Source organism: Pleurodeles waltl, chromosome 2_2 (genome assembly GCF_031143425.1).
Source record: "Pleurodeles waltl isolate 20211129_DDA chromosome 2_2, aPleWal1.hap1.20221129, whole genome shotgun sequence".
NCBI lineage: Eukaryota > Metazoa > Chordata > Amphibia > Caudata > Salamandridae > Pleurodeles > Pleurodeles waltl.
In genome coordinates this window covers 1,062,451,798-1,062,475,603 of record NC_090439.1, presented here as the reverse complement: position 1 = coordinate 1,062,475,603, position 23,806 = coordinate 1,062,451,798, and positions in this window count along the sequence as shown.

Sequence of the window (23,806 nt, the reverse complement as noted above, 5' to 3'; positions counted from 1 at the left end):
GTCTTCTGTGCCCAGCGTCTCAGGTCCTCCTACCGTTTCTTACGTCACACCATATACCCTTCTTTTGATGGGTGCCGACCTGCAGAGAAATTCACACACAGAAAAGTTATCAGTCAGACCGTCCTGCCTGTTACACTTATGGCCCACCATACCCCTTCACATCGCTATTTGCACACACAGGGCCAAGCACACAAGCTGCATGCCGCCCAGGGGACATCCACCAACACCCCCACACAAGGCCTTCACACGCACTACTCCATGCATTCATGCCCCAGGCATCGTGCTCACAGTGTACTCACCTGTTGGTCTGGAGGCCCATACAGAAGTCCGTACTGGGGTAGGACCCGATCCACCAGTCGCTCCAACTCCGCCGAGGTGAAGGCAGGGGCCTTTTCCCCAGTCACACGAGCCATGGTAGGTTTCAGACACAGGTCACAGCAGCACATGCAGTGTAGGTCCTCTCCTGTTGAAGGTCAGGTAGCAAGTGAGTGATCAGATAGAAAATGGCCATCACGTCTGCGGTGGTGCATTCCGTGACCGCCGACGTACATCACCATTGGCCACTGTATCCCATAGGGCCCAATAATAACAAATGAGAAAATGTACGGCAGTTCCCGACCGCCACAGCACACAACGTCAGCGGAATTACCTCACTTCCACCTGTCCCTCCACACAAGACAGGCGGACGCCATTTCAGGGGAGGAGGCAGGCCCTGGATAATAACTGCATCACATTTCAAAATTGGACATACAGGACAAATGCCACTTATACATTAAAAATGTACATCATGCATTGTACTGTTGTGGCTACGATGTACAGTTTGTGAGCGGCTCCTCACTCTTTTGCCCCATAGATTGCTACCGCTCCGGATGAATAGGAGATGGAGACATACCCCTGTGTACAGACCCCTGGTGGACTTGGCAACAATGGAGGACAGGCACATTATCCTCACCTAGAGACTTGACAGGGTCACAGTTACGGAGCTGTGTGCCCAATCGGAGCCTGACCTAATATCTGCAATCCGTCACCCCACTGGGATTCCCCTTCTTGTGCAAGTCCAATTTGTGCTCCATTTCTTGGCAACTGGTTCTTTCCAAGTGACAGTGGGCTTGGCAGCAGGAATGTCACAGCCAATGTTCTCAATAGTGCTGATCAGAGTGTTGTCTGCCCTGATTAAACGCATGTACAGCTACATTGTTTTCCCCCAGGTGTAGGATTTGGCCACAGTGAAAGCTGACTTCTATGCAATGGGACATATCCCCAACAACATTGGGGAAATTGATGGGGCACATATTGCATTTTTCCCCACCCCGGCAAAATGAACAGGTGTTCAGAAATCACTCATGTGTTTGGCGGACCAGTACATCTCCCATGTCAACGGTAAGTATCCTGGGTGGGTGCATGATGCCTTTATCCTGAGGAATAGCAGCATCCCAAATGTGATGGACCAACTACAGAGGCACAGGGTGTAGCTAATAGGTGAGCCCTGGTTCCCACCAGTAGATGTTGATGTATGGGTATGGTATGGACCATATGGGATAGTGTGTGGCTAAATGTTGTCCCTCTATATTTGCAGGTGACTCTGGTTACCCAAACCTATCATTGCTACTGACCCCTCTGAGGAATGAGGGGGCGGAAGAACGTTACAATGAGGCACATGGGCGAACAAGAAGGATTATCGCGAGTACCTTTGGCCTGTTGAAGGCCACGTTTTGGTGCCTCCATCTAACAGGTGGATCCCTGTGCTACTAACCCAAGAAGGTCTGCCAGATAATCGTGGCATGCTGCATGTTGCATAACTTTGCCTTGAGATGCCACGTGCCTTTTCTGCAGGAGGAGGAGGCTGGAGATGGCCGTGTGGCAACAGTGGACCCTGTGGACAGTGAGGACTAGGAGGCAGAGGATGAGGACAACAGAACTGCAGTGATTTGACAATACTTCCAATGACACACAGGTAAGACAGTGTAACTTCACATTTAATTGTCATTTGTTTGTTTCACATTGTCACTGGCAGGCCGTGATTTCCCACTTTTATGCCCACTCACTGTACCCTTTGGACACTCTTTTTGCAGATGTTGGTGCACCACTATCACTCCTGTTGTGTTCAGTGAAGCCAACTACAGGTCTATCCTATGTGCACATTACTGTACAGTTGATTTGCAATGTTTGAACCTTGTTACACAAATACATCATTTGACATACTCCATACTTGTATTTTTTCAAAGTGTGTTTATTGAAGTGCTATGAAAAAAGGGAGTGGTGCAATGGGCTGGGTTGATGATGGAGGAAAGTCCAGGGTATTGTTCCAGTCTATTTATAGCACATGTGTATTGTCCAAGGGGATATAGGAAAGGGAGCAATGGCAGTTCAAGGTGGACAGGGTGACTGAGTGGTACATAAGGGTGACAATCAGGAGAGCCTCATTTCCTGGTGGGGGTCTTAGCAATAGTCTCTGGCTTCTGCCTGGATCGCAGGGAACATTTGCGGGGTGGTTCTCCTTCTGCAGGGGTAGGGGTGCTTGTGGCCTGTTGGTCCTGTGGCGGATCCTCCTGTCCACTAGTGGCAGCGGAGGTGGAAGGCAGTTCAGATGTCTGGCTAGTGGCAGGGGGCCGCTGTTGTAAGACTGCCTCACTCATAATGTGGCCATGTCTGCCAGCACCCCTTCTATGGATACCAGGGTGGTGTTAATGGCCTGCAAGTCCTCCCTGGTCCCCTGGTACTGTCCCTCCTGCAGCCGCCTGTTCTCCTGCACATTGGCCAGGATCTGGCCCAGCATATTCTAGGAATGTTGGTATGTTCCCAGGATCTTGGTGAGTGCCTCCTGGAGAGTCCGTTCCCTGGGCCTGTCCTCCCCCTGGCGCACAGCAGTCCTCCCAGTGTCCCTTCTGTCCTGTGCCTCTGTCCCCTGAACCAAGTGCCCACTGCCACTGACCCCAGGTCCCTGATTGTCTTGGGGGTGAGGTGAGCCCTGGGGTTCCTGTAGTGGTGAACACAGTGCTGATTGACGTGTCCTGGGAACAGAGGTATGGGTACGCTGGGTGGGTGCTGTTTCCTGAGGGGGGAGGCTCTGTGGTGGTGTTTGACCGTGCCCGGGTAACCGACCGTCCAGAGGTCCCTGATGGGCCAGGTTGGTCATCCAGATCCAGGCGACCAGAGTTGCTGTCATCACTATGGGCCTCTTCTGTTAGGGGACTGGATAGTGCTGACACCTCTTCGCCGCTGACATTGGCTGGGACACCTGTGGGGATATAAATGCAGTGTTATGGTTTCTGTGTGTGACATATTGTGCATTAGTGGGTTGCACTTTTTGGTTGTATTTGCCCTGGCAGCTTTCACTTGTGTAAGTTGGTATGTGGTGGGCTAGCTGATTCTCTCTAGTGTACATGGTTTGTTGATAGGTGTTCATGCAGGTCTGTGAGTGGTGTCCATGCATTGATATGGTATGTAGGGCTTGGCATTGGGGTTTGTGATATGTGATGATGGGGTGTATGGGAGGTGGTGGAGTGATGGGAGTGAGGGTGAGGGTGTGTGATGGCATGCAGGTACTGGGGTGATAGTAATAGTGAGTAGACTTACCAGAGTCCCGTCCTCCTGCTACTCTGGCCAGGCCCTCAGGATGCATGATTGCCAAGACTTGCTCCTCCCATGTTGTTAGTTGTGGGGGAGGAGACCGGGGTCCACCGCTAGTCCTCTGTACAGCGAGTTGGTGTCTTGCTGCAATGGAACATACCTTCCCCCGTAGGTTGTTCCACCTCTTCCTGATGTCATCCCACGTTCTTGGGTGCTGTCCCACGGCGTTGACCCTGTCCACGATCCTCCACCATAGCTCCATCTTCCTAGCAATGGATATCTGCTGCACCTGTGCTCCAAATAGCTGTGGCTCTACCCTGATGATTTCCTCCACCATGACCCTTAGCTCCTCCTATGAGAATCGGGGGTGTATTTGTGGTGCCATGGGTTTTGTGTGAGTTGTGTGGGGGAGGGTGTGTAGGGTGATGTGTTGGGGTGTGTGATGTGGGGTGCGTGGGTGTGTATAGGTGATGGTGGTGTGTGGCTCTGGTCTTGTCTGTGGTCGTGGTGTCTGTCTCTTACCAATGGTTTGTAGTCATAAAGGGTTGTGGGTAATTTGGGTGTGTGTATTATAGTGGTGTGGGTGTGTGGGTGTGGTGTGTGTATGGGTGTCAGGTGTGTGTTTTTTGAATTGTCCAATGTGGTGTTGTTTTGTATGTGTGTGTGTATTTTGAGCGCGGCGGTGTGTACCACCAATGGTTTACCGCCATTGAATGTCCGCTGTGATGATTTGTGGGACATAATGTGATGGGTGTTGTTTTGTTGGGGTAACGGTGTGGGTTTTGATACCGCCAGCTTATCACTGACCTGTGGTGTGGCGGAATTGTGTATGTGGCTGAATAGTGAAGGATTGGTGTGTGCATGTCATAATCTGGTGAACAGATATCCGCGGCGGTATGTTGGTGGCAGTCAGTGTGGCGGTAAGTGGGATTTACCGCCAATGTCATAATGAGGGCCAAAGTCTTGTGCGTGCTCGCTAGTGACCCAGGAGTATAGTGGTGCTTGCGAAAAAGCATCAAAACCCAACCTTGCGAATGAACTCTGATCCACTTCGGATTGTGGAATTCGGGAACTCTGCACTACTCCGCTTAGTGCAAAGTACCCACATTCAGAAAACTCCAACAGCCGAGCGGGTTTCAATGCCCAGACCTAGTTTTTATGGTCTGACTTGACAGCACAACTAGTACCAGACAATTATGTGAGAATCACGAGGACAGGGGTACTGGCTCCACCCACATGTTGGAGGACAGGAGTATACTTTTTTTTGTATGCTAGCCCTCCACACAGGTGCAATCATTATTTATTAAGATCCCTGAGATTGATCTTTCAGGGGCTCACTCATGACATTGTAGTGCTTTTAATGTGTCTTAGATCACTAGACAATGTATAGTGTTTTTCTGTGGCAGAGGCACAGATGGAAGCAGGGAAGTCATTAACCTACATGGATTTTTTGGCTCTGGCTTGACAGTGCGACTGTCACCTGACCTTTTAACCTACATCAATATTATTCTATAGGAATTTGCTTCCACACAAATATGTATCCATTCCCATGCCATTTACTTGTAATGCCTTACCATACAACATCCCTATAAAGCCAGACCTGTTGGCATTGCTAGGGCTTGCTTTTAATAAATGTAACATTAACAAATATTATGGTCAATTATCATTGACATAACCATTTCTGAACATTAGTCTAATGAGCGTGCTAAATGCTTTGCACATTTTACATGTGCACCTGTCAAAAGTTTACCCGTAGTTGATTGTGAACATTTTGTTTAGAGAAAGAATCGTGCATGCAAGACATAGGATGAATGACACTCACAGATGACACTTCCAGCTCTCAAGAAGTGCATGGACAGTTATTTACAGTGGACTGTTGCCCATCTGCCTACCTTTGAGAAATTGGAGCTGCTGTGTAATTGGTTGATCATCTTCAGGCTTTTCCCTGAGTGGCCTTGTAAAGCGATAGGAGAAATGCTTACAAAGTGTCTAAATTACTGACTATCACTCTGTATAATATGCCAATCGATTGTCAAAAACCCACTGTCACCCTCTAGACAGAGGCCCACCCTATGCATATCAGCACCTCATGGGAACGCTCTGTCTTGATCTGCCAGTTGGAACCAAAAACTGATCAATTGGTATGCTACACTGAACAATTGTCAGTAGTTCAGACAATTGTCAAAGCATGCCTCCCTCATCTTTTACCTGTTGTGAAGTTGGCATGCTTCCACTTTCTCCATGGTATGGCCACATCTGAAGGCCCTACTGAAGCTCTGTTAACTTAAAAGCCTGCTACTTCTGATCTTGCCACTAGTCTGCTTAAGGACCAAGCTGAGAAGAGCCTGGAGCTCACTATATCCTTTCCCATGGGACCAACTTATTAAAGACTCTGTTTTTGTTTGTCCAGTGAGTTTCTCAAACCCCTCAGAAGTGGTGGGAGCCATCTGCTGTGGCATGTGTCATGGGGAGTCGGAAGGCTGGTGGGAAGGCTGGCTGGGGACCACACCCTTCTCTACACAAACACCTGTTACTTTCCTCTGCAACTTGATCTGCCATATGCAATGGTCCACGAGAAGGTTAGCTAGAGAGCTGGCCAGTTGAAGGTGTCCTCATGGTGTGTGCAAAATGTATATGGACTTGAGCGAACACCCCTTTCCTCATACTTACACCAGGTCGGCATACCTCAGTATCTCATAACACATAAACACAAACTTTGATTCAATGTTTCCATTTTTTATTGATACCATTTATACAGTTGTAGAATTCTCTTGGTCCTTTCTTTGTTTTTAAATGATGTAATGGTTCTCAGAAGAGCCATGAAGCTTGAACCATATTGAATGATACAAAGAAACATGTTTTGAGCTTGAGAAATATGATGCTCCTTTTGTTACATCAGTTCCAATCTTTGTGAACATTACTTTTCTGCAAACTTCTCTACCTTGCTGATTATGTACTGTATTGCACTGCTGTGTTCTGATGTTTACGAACATTAAAGCGTCAATGTGCAGTGCATTTAGGTAGCGGATCTAGCTTTATTGCAGAGAAAAGGCTAATTTACCTGCTTATCAGGTGTCAACATAAAGTTATAAATGGCAATTGAAAAACTTACCAGTTTCATTGCGTAGAACAAATTTACATTTTGTGTAGTATTTTGTATTCATTCTATTTTCTGTTTATACTGTAAATCTCTTTAATAAACAAGATATTATAATAAAAGTGCTGTGTAACGCAATATCTGCTGGACATCCATACTGTATTTCAACTGTGTGTGTACAGACTCACCCCTGCTCTATTGAGTTAGGTCTACATTTCATGGCTATGTCTACTTGGACAGTCAAGTTGGCTTTGTAAGGTCTACTTTCCACAGCTATCTCACCTATTGACCAATGGGTGCTAGGGACCTTCAGTATTCTCCCATTTTGCACTGCTCAATAGTCCCTGCACTTATTTGTCTGGAGAAAGACCCTGATAGGTATTAAGGGCCAGATGTATGTAGTTTTGGGTTTGCCATTTCTTAATAGAGTATTTTTGTGATTTGCTATTAGGAAATCGCAAACAGCTATGTACTACAGTATGTTTTACCCTGGATGGAATTCCCGGTGTATGGCAATTGACCTACCTCATTAATATTCATAAGGTAGGTTGCAATTTCACACCCATTGAGATTCGCAAAAACCCAGGTATGGTGGCCTGCTGAGGACAGCAGACCACCATATCTGTGTCTTCTTTTAAATAAAGCACAATTTTTTTTAAATGCAGCTTGTTTTCCTTAATGGAAAATGGGATGTGTTTTTAAAACAAAAATGAAAAGTTTTCTTTTCCAGTGGGACCACTGCCTGCTCTTAAAAACTGTTTAAAAAATAAATGTTTTACAACCATTCAGAAAGGGAAAGTGGCCCCTTACTGTTTGTAAAAGTGAATGAAAATATTCATACATATCACTGCGAGTCACGATTAAGGATTAAGAACGGACGCCCTTAACACAGCCCTTCCTAATACCGAATCGCAATCCCATTTTGCGATTCGGCAATAGGTTACTGAACCGCAAAATAGGGTTTGGTACATAGGAAAATGCTTTTTCCAGTCGCAAATGACCCAATTCTGAGAATGGGGCTCTTTGCAAGCTTAAAAAAGCTTCGTACATCTGCCTCTAAATCAGCTAGCTATGTCTGGGCATTCGGATGCATCCGCTGCAAGAATCTGTGTTTGAATCCCATGTTCACAGGTTTGAATTTGGAAGAGCCCACACAGCACTTCAGCTTCCAAGATCAATAAGCTAGCAACAAACATCTGTTATTTGTCAACAGTATTAAGGCATCCATTGGGTTTACGGTGCACTCCACAACTACGTCTGTTATGTTATGTTCATGCTGGAGAGTATTTAATGTGTGTGTAATTTCAGTTTGCTACTTGAGGAACAAAGCCACATTTCATTTAATAGGCACAAACATTTATCAGCGGAACATATAGTGTTTCTATTTTTCACATAATTATCTAACATGTTCTTACATCAAATGGTGCTGCCAAGAAATAATACAACTGGATGCCATAAAAGTTACAGTATAGAAATATTTCAAGAGTAGCCTTTTAGAAAATCTCTATATCCTGCAGCTTTATTGCCAATACACTGGCAAAATTCACAACATTTCTTGAGGTTTCAGGGATTAATGAGTGATAACAAAGAGAACATAATAAACATTCCTTACAAAGTAGGACTCTAGGTACTTAGTCTGTGATAGAACAATGACCTTCCAAGCTTCCTTCAATATGTGGGGTAATTTGATCGAGCAGTCAAGGCCTACCTGAAAGGAAATTGCATGAAGGTTGGGACTAGATAAAATATAACCCATTTATCTCAAATTTAACACAGAGAGAATGTCAATGCAGAGTTGTTATTTCGTATTCATAGAGCAATGTGATAGCACCTTAGATATATGTATATAAGTAAAGTAAAAACGTAAACAAACCATGTAAATCACCTGTATCAATAATGCAACACTTAATCATATCAGAAAAACAGTTACAACACTTGCCACACATGTTAAATTAGTATGTGTGTAGAAAATGTGTTATTCCCTTTGGTCCACCAGGACTTTTTGCTTTTGACTACCCATTTATTGACCTTTTACTATGAGTGAGTGTTGGAAAATGGGTTATTGGTAAGGGCAGGTAGGTACCTACACCTAGCAACAAGCCACTAACCTCCACCTAGGTACAGTTAGGTCTCAGTAAATTAGTCCCAGCTCAACCCTTGGTAGCTTGGCAACGAGCGTCAAGGCTTAACTTAGGAGACAAAGTGTAAAGCATTCAAATATCACAAAACAGTAATTAAATAAAACACAGGAAACAGTTTAAAAATCCAAAAACAATTTATAAAAATAGTTTATATTTTTATCTTTAAAATGACACAAAAACGATTCAAATCGGTTCAGGGGAACCGGAGATATGAATTTTTAAAGAATTATTACTTTTCTAGCGCTAAGAAACAAAAAGCGCCAATCGGGTCATCTGGTTGCACCTCGACCGGGGCAAAGTCAAACTTTCAGGCCGACCGCGATGGAGCCCTGCTCGGCTACAGGTCGCGGGAGGCCTCGGTTAAAAAGTTACCTTCTGACTTAGTCTTTATTTTGAAGTTTTTCTTCACCGGGACGAACCTGCCAGTTGAATCCGACCTCCTGGAGCCCTTGTCCGGATACGCGATGTGGGTTTCCTCGGTGGAGACTTTTACCTTCGGACTTAGTCGTTTTTTCGAGATGAAAATCCTTCGACCGGGGTAAACCTGGATCTTGATCCGACGTCCATGGAGCCCTTCTCGGATACGATGGCTGGGAGGTCCCGGTCAACTTTTTACGTTCGGACTTAGGCCCTCATTCTGACCTTGGCGGTCTTTTCGCAAGACCGCCGAGTTACCGCCGCGGTGAAGACCGCCGACCGCGGTGGTATGCCGCTGTGCGCATTCTGACCGCTGGGAGCGTACCGCCGGAAAACCGCCAGCAGCCACACTGGCGGTCGGCGGGAAAGTGGAGACTGGTCAACCTCCACCGCCACGCCAGCAGAACACCGCCCACAGAATTACGACCCACATTTCTGTGTGGCGGTCTTCTGTTGGCGGTCTTCTGTTGGCGGTCTCCTCCCCATGGCTCCTGTCACCTCCCGGAGGACCAACGCACAAGGTAAGTTGATCGTCCGTGAGGGGAGGGGGTGGGGGGGTGTTGTGTGATGTGTGCGTGCATGGGGGTGTGCGTGGGAGTGTGTAGAGGGGGTGTGTGAGTGCGTGCATGCGGGCGGGGAGTGCTGCTGTGCCTATGGGCAATGTGTGTAGTTCGGCGGGTGCGCATGTCGGCATGTATGTGTGCGGGTATGTGTCCCCGTTGTGTATGTGTGTGTGTAGGGGGTGTGTATATGTGCATGTAGGGGGTGTGTGCATGTCGGGGTGCGTGTATGTGCATGTCGGGGTGGGGGTGGGGAGGGGGTTCGTACCACCTCTGGGGGGTGGCAGGGGGGTGGAGGGTGTGGGGGGAGGACTCGGGGGGGCAGTGGGGGGTGGGGGAGACCCCTATCAGTGCCAGGGAAGGAATTCCCTGGCCCCGATAGTGCCTACCGCCATGGTTCGCATGGCGGTTCCCGACTGCCAGAAACCGCGGCGGTAAGCAGGGTCATGATACCGTTGGCGGTCTTGGGTCGACCGCCGGACCGGAGTGCGCAGACTCCAGCCCGTCGGTCATGACCGCCGTGGCTGTCGGAGTGGGGAAGTGGCGGTCGGTCGCGGCGGGGACCGCCGCGGTCAGAATGCCATTTTTAATACCGCCGGTCTGTTCGCGGTCCGACCGCCGTCTCTCCGCCGACCGCCAAGGTCAGAATGAGGGCCTTAGTCTCTTTTTTGGATGTTTTTCTTTACCGGGACGAACCACGAAGTCAGGCCGGGTCGCGGTTGAGGCAAGCCGGCTAGAATTTCCGCGGCGGGTCGGTCCCTCTCTGGAGCTTTTTTCCAAAAATTCTCAAATCTTTTCCAAACTTCTGGGGCTTCACCCATATGTTCTTTTAAGGTTCTTTTGGGGTCCACAGCTCACCCCAAGGGTCCAGAAGTTCTGTGATGGTCCTTGGGGGGTGCGGACTTCAACTCCCAGAATGCACCTGGCGCAAACTCCTTTTTGGCCACTGGACAGTGGTCAGCTGGTCGCTTTCTTCAGGAGTTGGTGCAGGGGACTCTGGTTTAGCAAATTTTCACCTGTAGCAAACAGGGAGTCCCTCCTTGAACCAGTTGAAGCCAGGCAAAGTCCTTCTTGTGGTGAAGCCCAAGTGTGCAGCTGGTGCAGTCCTTCTGAGTGCAGGTTCCAGGTGCAGGCCAGGGGTCCAGCAGGGCAGTCCTTCTTCTCCTTAAGTTCTTTCTTCTTGAAATTTGGTGGGGATCTGAGGTGTGGGGTCAGGTCTGCCAGTTTTATCCTTGCTCCTGGGTGAAAAGCAGGGGGGTCCTGATCCTCCAATCAGGTACAGGGTCGTCCCCCTGTGATGACCACTTCCTGGGAAGTGTGGCAAAAATCCATCCCAAAAGGCAACAGTCTCCAAAAATCCAACATGGCTGAATCTGATTTTTGGAGGTTACATCTGGCTGAGCCCACCCACTGGTGTGGCTAAAAATCATAAACACACCCCTCTCCTGCCCTCTCCTAATCTAATCAAGGGGGCACCTAGTTGTCTGGGGTTGCAGGATGTGGGGGTGTTGCTGGGTGCTCCAAATGTCCTTCTCTGCCTTTGAAGACCAGTTTGGCCGCCCTCCCCCTTCCTGCCTCACCATCTGCTGAGGGGAGATTCTCTCCCCCAAGCACATTCTTTTGTGTGAAGTCAGGCCACTTCACACTTCATCAAGGCAGCCTGGCAGAAGCTGCTGCAGGCTGGCCAATCAGAGCACAGCAGCAAAAACAATGCAGAGCTGAAATTGGCAACTTTTTAGGTAAAGTCTAAACTTTTTACCTGAACAAGTTATATTAAATCCCACAACTGGAAGTTGTGGGATTTATTACAACAATCAATTTGATACCAAATTCTTGGTATGTAACATTTAAGGAGACTTTAAAATTTAAAATAAAGTCTGCCCATTCTAGCCTATGAAGGCCATTTACTTCAATGAGGGAAAAACGAATTTGGCTGTTTTTACCTCACCAGGGCTTATAAATCTATTTTTATAAAGTCCCTGCTTATAGTTACATGGCACCCAGCCCTAGGGGCACATAGGGCACACCTTAGGGGTGACTTATATGTAAAAATAAGGTAGTTTAAGACTTTGGAAGTACCTTTAATTCCAAAGTCGAATTTGCATATAACTTTAATTTAAAAGCAGCCAGCAAGGCAGGCCTGCCTTTAAAATGACACTGGGCACCTCAGCAGTGCACCTAGGTGTGCACCACCTATGCTGTGGTCCCTAAACCTACATGCCCTACCATATACTAGGGACTTATAGGTAGGTTAACTTAGCCAATTATAATTAGCCTAATTTGCATATCCATTTTACACAGAGCACAGGCCCTGGGACTGGTTAGCAGTACCCAGGGCACCATCAAAGTCAGGAAAACACCAGCAAAAAGAGGAAAATGGGGGCAAAAAGTTATGGGGCCTCTGCAATCAGCCCTGTTTTCTCACAGTGAGTCTCACTACTTGAGTCTCACTCACAGTAAACTATCAGTAAACTTGTAGTAATTGGACTGAGCATGCTAAGCACCAGTGTCTGCCTTCCAAGATAAGGCTGCTGCTGCACACCTAGGGTAAGAGGTTCTGGGCTGGTTAGGCATGAACATGTGTACACATGAGTATATGCACATGTGTGGGATGCATGTGTGAGACTACCTTCTTGCATGACCCAGTATCTACGTACAGGTAGCCTGTCACAGAAGGGACTTCTCAAGGATTGGTGCTGACCTGAGGTGGACCTTCTAATGTGAGAGGGCAGGTCTGTAGTTCTTACTGAAGGTCTGTGGTGCTTAATCTGTGCACACAATATAGGTAAAACGTGCTCTAAAGTACAGCGCTTTCGGCCTCCAGTGTCCAGCGACGTACCAATCTGGGGATAAATATGCACCCAGAATGTGAATTTACACTCTCCAACATCCCATCGCTGCCACTAATGTAAGAAATTAGGTTATTAGTTGCTAAGGATGCGTGTCCTTCTCAAGTAAGAAGGCTGTAATTGTCTTTTCACTGGTAAGCAAGTCCCCTGAGCAGGCCTTGAACTGCTCTTCTTTGCTACCTGAGAGAGTCAAGTGCTACAATGCGTTCCTTAGATCCCAGTAAAAGGCCTATTGCTGAATTATTTCTTGGGAATAACTTACATCCTCCACAATTGATATGTTTCTTACAACGTATATTTGTGTAGTGCACATTCACCCCAATCAATCTCTTGGCACAACATAACAGATATTTATTTCTATCCAAATCAATGTTTTTCATTTAAATCACCCTCAGGAGTACAAAGGTGGAATTGAACTGCATGGAAATTCTTACCATGTGGTGAAACACAGACCCTTGTAGTTGATCTATTAGTCCAAGGATCCCTCATACATGCACTATAATTTCTGTTCGAGTTGACTAACTCATTGCAAGTATTGTGCTGTTCTGAATTATTTTAATAACGTACAGGTTTGTGATAAACAGTACTTTCTACTATGCTGTTCATGGTCGCTATCTGATTTATATGACAAGTACAAATATTTTGGTACCAGTTTACAGGGCTGACCCTTGGGGAAACTTGGGGTATGGACCAATGTGTGTTGTATATATGAGACTCTTGGATCCAGGTAACACACAAGCTAGCCAAGTGGTGGACCTGCGCTCAGTAAGGCTGGGTCAAGGGACACCCAAGTGTGGCTCAAGGTTACTTTTTCTTGCACTCACACCGCAGAACATGAGGGTGAGCTATGCTTGTGACATGCTAGATGGAAGGAAGTGGTTGCTAGGAAACAAGTGTAGGTCTCACAAAGTCATCTATACATGAAGCAAATGGTCCTGCTATGCAGTATTACCACTCAACTCACTTACATTTCGTGGATGTTTCTTAGTCAACCGTCCTTTGACTATTGATGAGGAGCACAGAAGAACGTTTTTGGACTCTGTGTCCATATGACTGAACACCATGGGCGGTCATATGGTTTCCACACTGACTAGGTTAGGTTAACAGAATTTTAGGATGGCACTAGGATTAGTCCTAGCCTAGACAAAATGGATAGTATGCAGCTCCACAATTGGGAACCATCATAATAGGATCTGTGCAGGCCTGAGTAAATGTTTCTGCTGGAGGGAACCCAGGCTTATAAAGTCAGTGCCTGATGGTTGAGCAAAAGCCAACTGCCAATGTCAGGTCCAGTCCAAATGTTAAAAAATGCTGTCAGCTATGGCAGGTTCTTACCTCAACAGGTTGCTGATCTCCCCGAACCTTTCCCTGCTTTCAAAATGCAGTAAGGTGGGCCTGTGCCTACATGAAAGAAAGCAGATATATTCTCCCTGGATGTACCTTGGTTGATAACTTTGTGTATTCTTTTGTTACAGGCCATTGGGACAATATGGCTGAAAGAGGAAGAAAAGGTGAAGGAGCTGTGGATCCTGTTGTTTTGTTGTGGCACTATCCACTTGCATCTCAACATTCTTTGTTTGCACTAAAAGATGTTAGCCATCCTCCATGAATAACCCTAATAACTTAGAATGTGATTTCTGCCAGTCTTCCATCACCACTCGTTCCATTATACTCAGTCAGGATAATGTTCACACTTATTTAGAAAAGAAGAAACACCAACTGAAAAACAGGAAAGGTGACTGGAGGAATATTTGAAATAAGCCTAACCATTGGCAATAACTGGGTGTTAAAAAATGAGTTTCTGGTTGGCAGATGTATGCACCCTGCCCAAGCAGGAACCACAATTATAGACAGGGTAAGTCAAATACACACTGTAAAGAAATGGCTCCCTGTTGCAGTTACCCCCCACGTTTTGCCTGATACTGATGCTGACTTGACTGAGAAGTGTGCTGGGACCCTGCTAACCAGGCCCCAGCACCAGTGTTCTTTCACCTAAAATGTACCATTGTCTCCACAATTGGCACAACCCTGGCACCCATGTAAGTCCCTTTTAACTGGTACCCCTGGTACCAAGGGCCCTGATGCCAGGGAAGGTCTCCAAGGGCTGCAGCATGTCTTATGCCACCCTAGGGACCCCTCACTCAGCACAGCCACACTGCTTGCCAGCTTGTGTGTGCTGGTGGGGAGAAAATGACTAAGTCGACATGGCACTCCCCTCAGGGTGCCATGCCAACCTCACACTGCCTGTGGCATAGGTAAGTCACCCCTCTAGCAGGCCTTACTGCCCTAAGGCAGGGTGCACTATACCACAGGTGAGGGCATAGGTGCATGAGCACTATGCCCCTACAGTGTCTAAGCAAAACCTTAGACATTGTAAGTGCAGGGTAGCCATAAGAGTATATGGTCTGGGAGTCTGTCAAAAACAAACTCCACAGCTCCATAATGGCTACACTGAATACTGGGAGGTTTGGTATCAAACTTCTCAGAATAATAAACCCACACTGATGCCAGTGTTGGATTTATTAACAAATGCACACAGAGGGCATCTTAGAGATACCCCCTGTATTTTACCCAATTGTTCAGTACAGGACTGACTGGTCTGTGCCAGCCTGCTGCTGAGAGACGAGTTTCTGACCCCATGTGGTGAGGGCCTTTGTGCTCTCTGAGGACAGAAACAAAAGCCTGCTCTGGGTGGAGGTGCTTCACACCTCCCCCCTGCAGGAACTGTAACACCTAGCAGTGAGCTTCAAAGGCTCAGGCTTCGTGTTACAATGCCCCAGGGCACTCCAGCTAGTGGAGATGCCCACCCCCTGGACACAGCCCCCACTTTTGGCGGCAAGTCCAGGAGAGATAATGAGAAAAACAAGGAGGAGTCACTGGCCAGTCAGGACAGCCCCTAAGGTGTCCTGAGCTGAGGTGACTCTGACTTTTAGAAATCCTCCATCTTGCAGATGGAGGATTCCACCAATAGGGATAGGAATGTGACCCCCTCCCCTTGGGAGGAGGCACAAAGAGGGTGTACCCACCCTCAGGGCTAGTAGCCATTGGCTACTAACCCCCCAGACCTAAACACACCCTTAAATTTAGTATTTAAGGGCTCCCCAGAACCTAGGAACTCAGATTCCTGCAACCTAAGAAGAAGAGGACTGCTACGCTGAAAAACCCTGCAGAGAAGACGGAGACACCAACTGCTTTGGCCCCAGCTCTAACGGCCTGTCTCCCCCCCTTCTGAAGACACTGCTCCAGCGACGCTTTCCCCAGGGACCAGCGACCTCTGAATCCTCAGAGGACTGCCCTGCTCTAAAAGGACCAAGAACTCCCGAGGACAGCGGCTCTGTCCACCCAAGACTGCAACTTTGTTTCCAAAGGAGCAACTTTAAAACAACTGCGTTTCCCGCCGGAAGCGTGAGACTTGCTACTCTGCACCCGACGCCCCCGGCTCGACCTGTGGAGAAACAACACTTTAGGGAGGACTCCCCAGCGACTACGAGACTGTGAGTAGCCAGAGTTGCCCCCCCTGAGCCCCCACAGCGACGCCTGCAGAGGGAATCCCGAGGCTCCCCCTGACCGCGACTGCCTGCTTCCCAGATCCTGACGCCTGGTAAAGACTCTACACCCGCAGCCCCCAGGATCTGAAAGATCGGAACTCCAGTGCAGGAGTGACCCCCAAGAGGCCCTCTCCCTTGCCCAGGTGGTGGCTACCCCGAGGAGCCCCCCCCTTGCTGCCTGCATCGCTGAAGAGACCCCTTGGTCTCCCATTGATTTCCATTGGAAACCCGACGTGTGTTTGCACACTGCACCTGGCCGCCCCCGTGCTGCTGAGGGTGTACTTTCTGTGCTAACTTGTGTCCCCCCCCGGTGCCCTACAAAACCCCCCTGGTCTGCCCTCCGAAGACGCGGGTACTTACCTGCTGGCAGACTGGAACCGGGGCACCCCCTTCTCCATTGAAGCCTATGCGTTTTGGGCACCACTTTGAACTCTGCACCTGACCGGCCCTGAGCTGCTGGTGTGGTAACTTTGGGGTTGCTCTGAACCCCCAACGGTGGGCTACCTTGGACCCAAACTTGAACCCCGTAGGTGGTTTACTTACCTGCAAAAACTAACTAACTCTTCCTCCCCGTAGGAACTGTGAAAATTGCACTGTCTAGTTTTAAAATAGCTATATGTGATTTATTTGAAAAGTATATGTGCTATTGTGATTATTCAAAGTTCCTAAAGTACCTACCTGCAATACCTTTCGTTTAAAGTATTACATGTAAAATCTGAACCTGTGGTTCTTAAAATAAACTAAGAAAATATATTTTTCTATACAAAAACCGATTGGCCTGGAATTGTCTCTGAGTGTGTGTTCCTCATTTATTGCCTGTGTGTGTACAACAAATGCTTAATACTACTCCTTTGATAAGCCTACTGCTCGACCACACTACCACAAAATAGAGCATTAGTATTATCTCTTTTTGCCACTATCTTACCTCTAAGGGGAACCCTTGGACTGTGCATACTATTCCTTACTTTGAAATTGTGCATACAGAGCCAACTTCCTACATTGGTGGATCAGCGGTGGGGTACAAGACTTTGCATTTGCTGGACTACTCAGCCAATACCTGATCACACGACAAATTCCAAAAATTGTCATTAGAAATAGATTTTTGCAATTTGAGCTATTTTTCTAAATTTTTTAAAGTCCTGCTAGGGCCTTGTGTTAGTCCCTGTTAGCATTTCTTTTAGAGTTTAAAAGTTTTGTGAAAGTTTGAATTAAGTTCTAGAGATAGTTTTAGATTCTTAAAAAGTATTCCAACTTTTAGAAACATAGGCCCTCATTCCAACCCTGGCGGTTTCTGACCGCCAGGGCGGAGGGGAGCGGAAGCACCGCCAACAGGCTGGCGGTGCTTCCAGGGCTATTCTGACCGCGGCGGTAAAGCCGCGGTCAGGAAATTGGAACCGGCGGTTTCCCGCCGGTTTTCCCCTGGCCCAGGGGATTCCGACCCCCTTCCCGCCACCCTGTTTCTGGCGGTTTTCACCGCCAGAACCAGGATGGCGGGAACGGGTGTAGTGGGGCCCCTGGGGGCCCCTGCACTGCCCATGCCACTGGCATGGGCAGTGCAGGGGCCCCCTAACAGGGCCCCATACAGATTTTCACTGTCTGCTTTGCAGACAGTGAAAATCGCGACGGGTGCCACTGCACCCGTCACACCCCTGCAACTCCGCCGGCTCCATTCGGAGCCGGCTTCCTCGTTGCAGGGGCTTTCCCGCTGGGCCGGCGGGCGGCCTTTTGGCGGTCGCCCGCCGGCCCAGCAGGAAAGCCAGAATGGCCGCCGCGGTCTTTCGACTGCGGAGCGGCCATTCGACCGCGGAGCGGCCATTCAGCGGTGACCGCATGGCGGGAGGCGACCGCCGCCCGCCGCGGTCAGAATGACCGCCATAATGTCTAGTGCAGAAGAGAATGTGATGGAACTCGACCTCACACCTTACCTCCATCTTAAGATGAGGGAGCTGAGGTCTCTCTGCAAAATAAAGAAAATACCAGTTGGCCTAAGACCTTCCAAAATACAGCTCCAGGAGCTGCTGGCAGAGTTTGAAAAAGCCAACCACTCTGAGGATGACCTCCCAGAGGATGAAGCTAGTGACTTGGAGGAGATTTCCCCCCCTCCAGTCCTAGTTAGGGAGAACAGGGTCCCTCAAACCCTGACTCCAACTGTGATAGTCAGAGATGCTCCTTCCCTCACAGGAGGGTCCAGCACCTCTGTAATCACTGAGGATAGCCTCAGTGAAGATGACCTCCTGTTAGCCAGGATGGCCAAAAGATTGGCTTTAGAGAGACAGCTCCTAGCCATAGAAAGGGAAAGACAAGAGATGGGGTTTGGTCCCATCCATGGTGGCAGCAACTTAAATAGGGTCAGAGATTCTCCTGACATGTTGAAAATCCCTAAAGGGATTGTGACTAAATATGAAGATGGTGATGACATCACCAAATGGTTCACAGCTTTTGAGAGGGCTTGTGCAACCAGAAAAGTAAACAGATCTCACTGGGGTGCTCTCCTTTGGGAAATGTTCACTGGAAAGTGTAGGGATAGACTCCTCACACTCTCTGGAAAAGATGCAGAATCTTATGACTTCATGAAGGCTACCCTGATTGAGGGCTTTGGATTCTCCACTGAGGAGTACAGGATTAGGTTCAGGGGGGCTCAAAAATCCTTGAGCCAGACCTGGGTTGATTTTGTAGACTACTCAGTGAAAACACTGGATGGTTGGGTAACTGGAAATGAAGTGCATGACTATGTTGGGCTTTATAATTTGTTTATGAAAGAACACATTTTAAGTAACTGCTTCAATGAAAAGTTGCATCAGTATCTGGTAGACCTAGGACCAATTTCTCCCCAAGAATTGGGAAAGAAGGCGGACCATTGGGTCAAGACTAGGGTAACCAAAACTTCCACTGGGGGTGACCAAAAGAAAGGGGTTACAAAGACTCCCCAGGAGAAAGTGGGTGACACTAGAAACAAAGAAAAAGAGTCCCCTGTAGGCCCCCAAAAACCAGAACAGCTGGGTGGGCCCCAAGACACAACCCAAAACAAAGGTGGGTACCAGGGTAAGAACTGGGATGCCACTAAGGCATGGTGCCATAACTGTAGACAGACAGGGCACCACACCAAGGACACTTCTTGTCCCAAAAACAAACCCCCTTGCAAAATCCCAGGGGTCACCAGTGTAGCCATTGGGGATGACTCCTCAGATGAGGAGGTCTTCATAGCCTTCAACTGGAAAAAGGGCCCAACAGGTGAGTTGGAGATTCCAGAGGGAAGTAGACACTTCCACCACCTACTGGTGAATGGAATCCCAGCCACTGCCCTGAGAGAAACCAGTACATCCCAGGTGAGACTGCCAGAGTAAGAGTTAGCCCAGACAGGGTCACTGATAGGCCTGTGGCTTTTGTGCCCATAGAAGTGGGTGGGACTTTTAGCTGGAGAAGGGTGGTAGTCAGTACAGACCTCCCCCTTGATTGTCTCCTTGGAAATGACTACCAAGAGGTTAGTCAGAGCCCAAGAGAGGAACTGGTCCAGTGCCAGTCCTCTCCCAAGGATTCTGGAGGTGCTGCCTCTGCAGTAACTGCAAGTAAGCCCCAGAAGAAAAAGAAAAGAAAACAGTGTAGGAAGGGTGGACAACCTTTAGCCAAGGTTCCAGCAAGCCAAGGAGATTCTGCTCCAGTAGGGAAGAACTCCAAAAGTGGCACTGGTAACGTCCAACCTGACCCACAAGAAGTCCTGGCTAGTCAGGCAACTGTTAAGCCTGAGTGGGTGGCTCCTCAGCTAACAGAAGAAAGAGTGGAAGAAGGGTGTTTACTACAAAATGTGGTAACCCCCTGTAGGAGACTGGACTGGCTTGTAGTGAGTACCAAGGGGTACTTACACCTTGCACCAGGCCCAGGTATCCCTTATTAGTGTAGAGGGGTGTCTAGCAGCTTAGGCTGATAGAAAAGGTAGCTTAGCAGAGCAGCTTAGGCTGAACTAGGAGACGAGTGAAGCTCCTACAGTACCACTAGTGTCATATGCACAATATCATAAGAAAACACAATTCACAGATATACTAAAAATAAAGGTACTTTATTTTTATGACAATATGCCAAAAGTATCTCAGTGAGTACCCTCAGTATGAGGATAGCAAATATACACAAGATATATGTACACAATACCAAAATATGCAGTAATAGCAATAGCAAACAGTGCAAACAATGTATAGTCACAATAGAATGCAATGGGGGCACATAGGGATAGGGGCAACACAACCCATATACTCTAGAAGTGGAATGCGAACCACGAATGGACCCCAAACCTATGTGACCTCGTAGAGGGTCGCTGGGACTGTAAGGAAACAGTGAGGGTTAGAAAAATAGCCCACCCCAAGACCCTGAAAAGTGGGTGCAAAGTGCACCTAAGTTCCCCAAAGAGAACACAAGTCGTGATAGGGGAATTCTGCAGGAAAGACCAACACCAGCAATGCAACAACGATGGATTTCCAGACGAGAGTACCTGTGGAATAAGGGGACCAAGTCCAAAAGTCACGATCAAGTCGGGAGTGGGCAGATGCCCAGGAAATACCAGCTGTGGATGCAAAGAAGCTGCCACCGGATGGTAGAAGCTGAGGATTCTGCACGAACGACAAGGGCTAGAAACTTCCCCTTTGGAGGATGGATGTCCCACGTCGTGAAGAGTCGTACAGAAGTGTTTTCCCGCAGAAAGACCGCAAACAAGCCTTGCTAGCTGCAAGGGTCACAGTTAGGGTTTTTGGATGCTGCTGTGGCCCAGGAGGGACCAGGATGTTACCAATTGCGTGAGGGGACAGAGGGGGCGTCCAGCAAGAGAAGGAGCCCACTCAGAAGCAAGCAGCACCCACAGAAGTGCTGGAACAGGCACTACGAAGTGGAGTGAATCAGTGCTCACTCGAAGTTGCACAAGAGAGTCCAACGCCGCCGGAGGACAACTCAGGAGGTCGTGCAATGCAGGTTAGAGTGCCGGCGACCCAGGCTTGGCTGTGCACGAAGGAAATCCTCGGTGAGTGCACAGGAGACGGAGTAGCTGCAAAACACGCGGTTTCCAGCAATACAGTCTAGCGTGGGGAGGCAAGGACTTACCTCCACCAAACTTGGACTGAAGAGTCACTGGACTGTGGGAGTCACATGGACAGAGTTGCTGAGTTCAAGGGACCTCGCTCGTCGTGCTGAGAGGAGACCCAGAGGACCGGTGATGCACTTCTTTGGTGCCTGCGGTTGCAGGGGGAAGATTCCGTCGAGTCACTGGAGATTTCTTCGGAGCTTCTAGTGCAGAGAGGAGGCAGACTACCCCCACAGCATGCACCACCAGGAAAACAGTCGAGAAGGCGGCAGGATCAGCGTTACAATGTCGCAGTAGTCGTCTTTGCTATTTTGTTGAAGTTTTACAGGCTTCCAGCGCGGTCAGCAGTCAATTCCTTGGCAGAAGGTGAAGAGAGAGATGCAGAGGAACTCTGATGAGCTCTTGCATTCGTTATCTAAGGAATTCCCCCAAGCAGAGACCCTAAATAGCCAGAAAAGAGGGTTTGGCTACTTAGGAGAGAGGATAGGCTAGCAACATCTGAAGGAGCCTATCAGAAGGAGTCTCTGACGTCACCTGCTGGCCCTGGCCACTCAGAGCAGTCCAGTGTGCCAGCAGCACCTCTGTTTCTAAGATGGCAGAGGTCTGGAGCACACTGGAGGAGCTCTGGGCACCTCCCAGGGGAGGTGCAGGTCAGGGGAGTGGTCACTCCCCTTTCCTTTGTCCAGTTTCGCGCCAGAGCAGGGCTGAGGGGTCCCTGAACCGGTGTAGACTGGCTTATGCAGAAATGGGCACCATCTGTGCCCATGAAAGCATTTCCAGAGGCTGGGGGAGGCAGGCCTGTGTCAGAGCTCCCTATGGGTGGCAAAAGAAATGCTGCAGCCCCTAGGGATCTCCTGGAACCCCAATACCGTGGGTACGTCAGTACCATATACTAGGGAATTATAAGGGTGTTCCAGTATGCCAATGTAAATTGGTAAAATTGGTCACTAGCCTATTAGTGACAATTTGGAAAGAAATGAGAGAGCATAACCACTGAGGTTCTGATTAGCAGAGCCTCAGTGAGACAGTTAGTCATAACACAGGTAACACCTACAGGGCACACTTATGAGCACTGGGGCCATGGCTGGCAGGGTCCCAGTGACACATACAACTAAAACAACATATATACAGTGAAATATGGGGGTAACATGCCAGGCAAGATGGTACTTTCCTACACCCCCCACTCTAATACAGCAGACAGGCACCCTGAACCCAAAGAAGCCTGTAACTTAGCCCCTTCCCTTGTAGGTGAAGAGCTAAAGGCGTGGTTCTGGGCACTGGCAGCTGTCAGTGGCCTCTGCTGGGTGTTAGCCTTTATGGCTGCACTATCCTTGGCATGGTGGTCTGACCCCATGCCAAATAGCAAGTTAGGCCCCCTGACCCTGTTGGTCATGGTGGGGTTACTCCAGCTCTGGGTAACCTCTTTGGGTAAGCTAGGGGTGACCCTGGCTAAAATAAGATTAGCAGAGGTGGATACCTCTAACCCCAAAATAGAGAGAATGGGTGGAGACATTAAAGACACAGACAAGAGGCAATTCAGACTAGGTCCTATCACTGTGGAAGTGGGTCAGTTCCCCAGAGGGAATGACCTGAACAGGAGGATGTAAGGCAGAGTAGGCCCTGCAACAAACCAGCCTATTTCCTCTACTCTCCCTCGCCTGACAGATTAGGAAGACTCTCCCAGCTTTGGCTGAATCTCCTGGCCTGTGGGCTGGGGGGGGCTTGTGTAAAGAAATGGCTCCCTGTTGCAGTTACCCCACACTTTTTGCCTGATACTGATGCTGACTTGACTGAGAAGTGTGCTGGGACCCTGCTAACCAGAAAATGACTAAGTCGACATGGCACTCCCCTCAGGGTGCCATGCCAACCTCACACTGCCTGTGGCATAGGTAAGTCACCCCTCTAGCAGGCCTTACAGCCCTAAGGCAGGGTGCACTGTACCACAGGTGAGGGCATAGGTGCATGAGCACTATGCCCCTACAGTGTCTAAGCAAAACCTTAGACATTGTAAGTGCAGGGTAGCCATAAGAGTATATGGTCTGGAAGTCTGTCAAAAACGAACTCCACAGCTCCATAATGGCTACACTGAATACTGGGAAGTTTGGTATCAAACTTCTCAGAATAATAAACCCACACTGATGCCAGTGTTGGATTTATTAAAAAATGCACACAGAGGGCATCTTAGAGATTCCCCCTGTATTTGACCCAATTGTTCAGTACAGGACTGACTGGTCTGTGCCAGCCTGCTGCTGAGAGACGAGTTTCTGACCCCATGTGGTGAGGGCCTTTGTGCTCTCTGAGGACAGAAACAAAAGCCTGCTCTGGGTGGAGGTGCTTTACACCTCCCCCCTGCAGGAACTGTAACACCTAGCAGTGAGCTTCAAAGGCTCAGGCTTCATGTTACAATGCCCCAGGGCACTCCAGCTAGTGGAGATGCCCGCCCCCTGGACACAGCCCCCACTTTTGGCGGCAAGTCCAGGAGAGATAATGAGAAAAACAAGGAGGAGTCACTGGCCAGTCAGGACAGCCCCTAAGGTGTCCTGAGCTGAGGTGACTCTGACT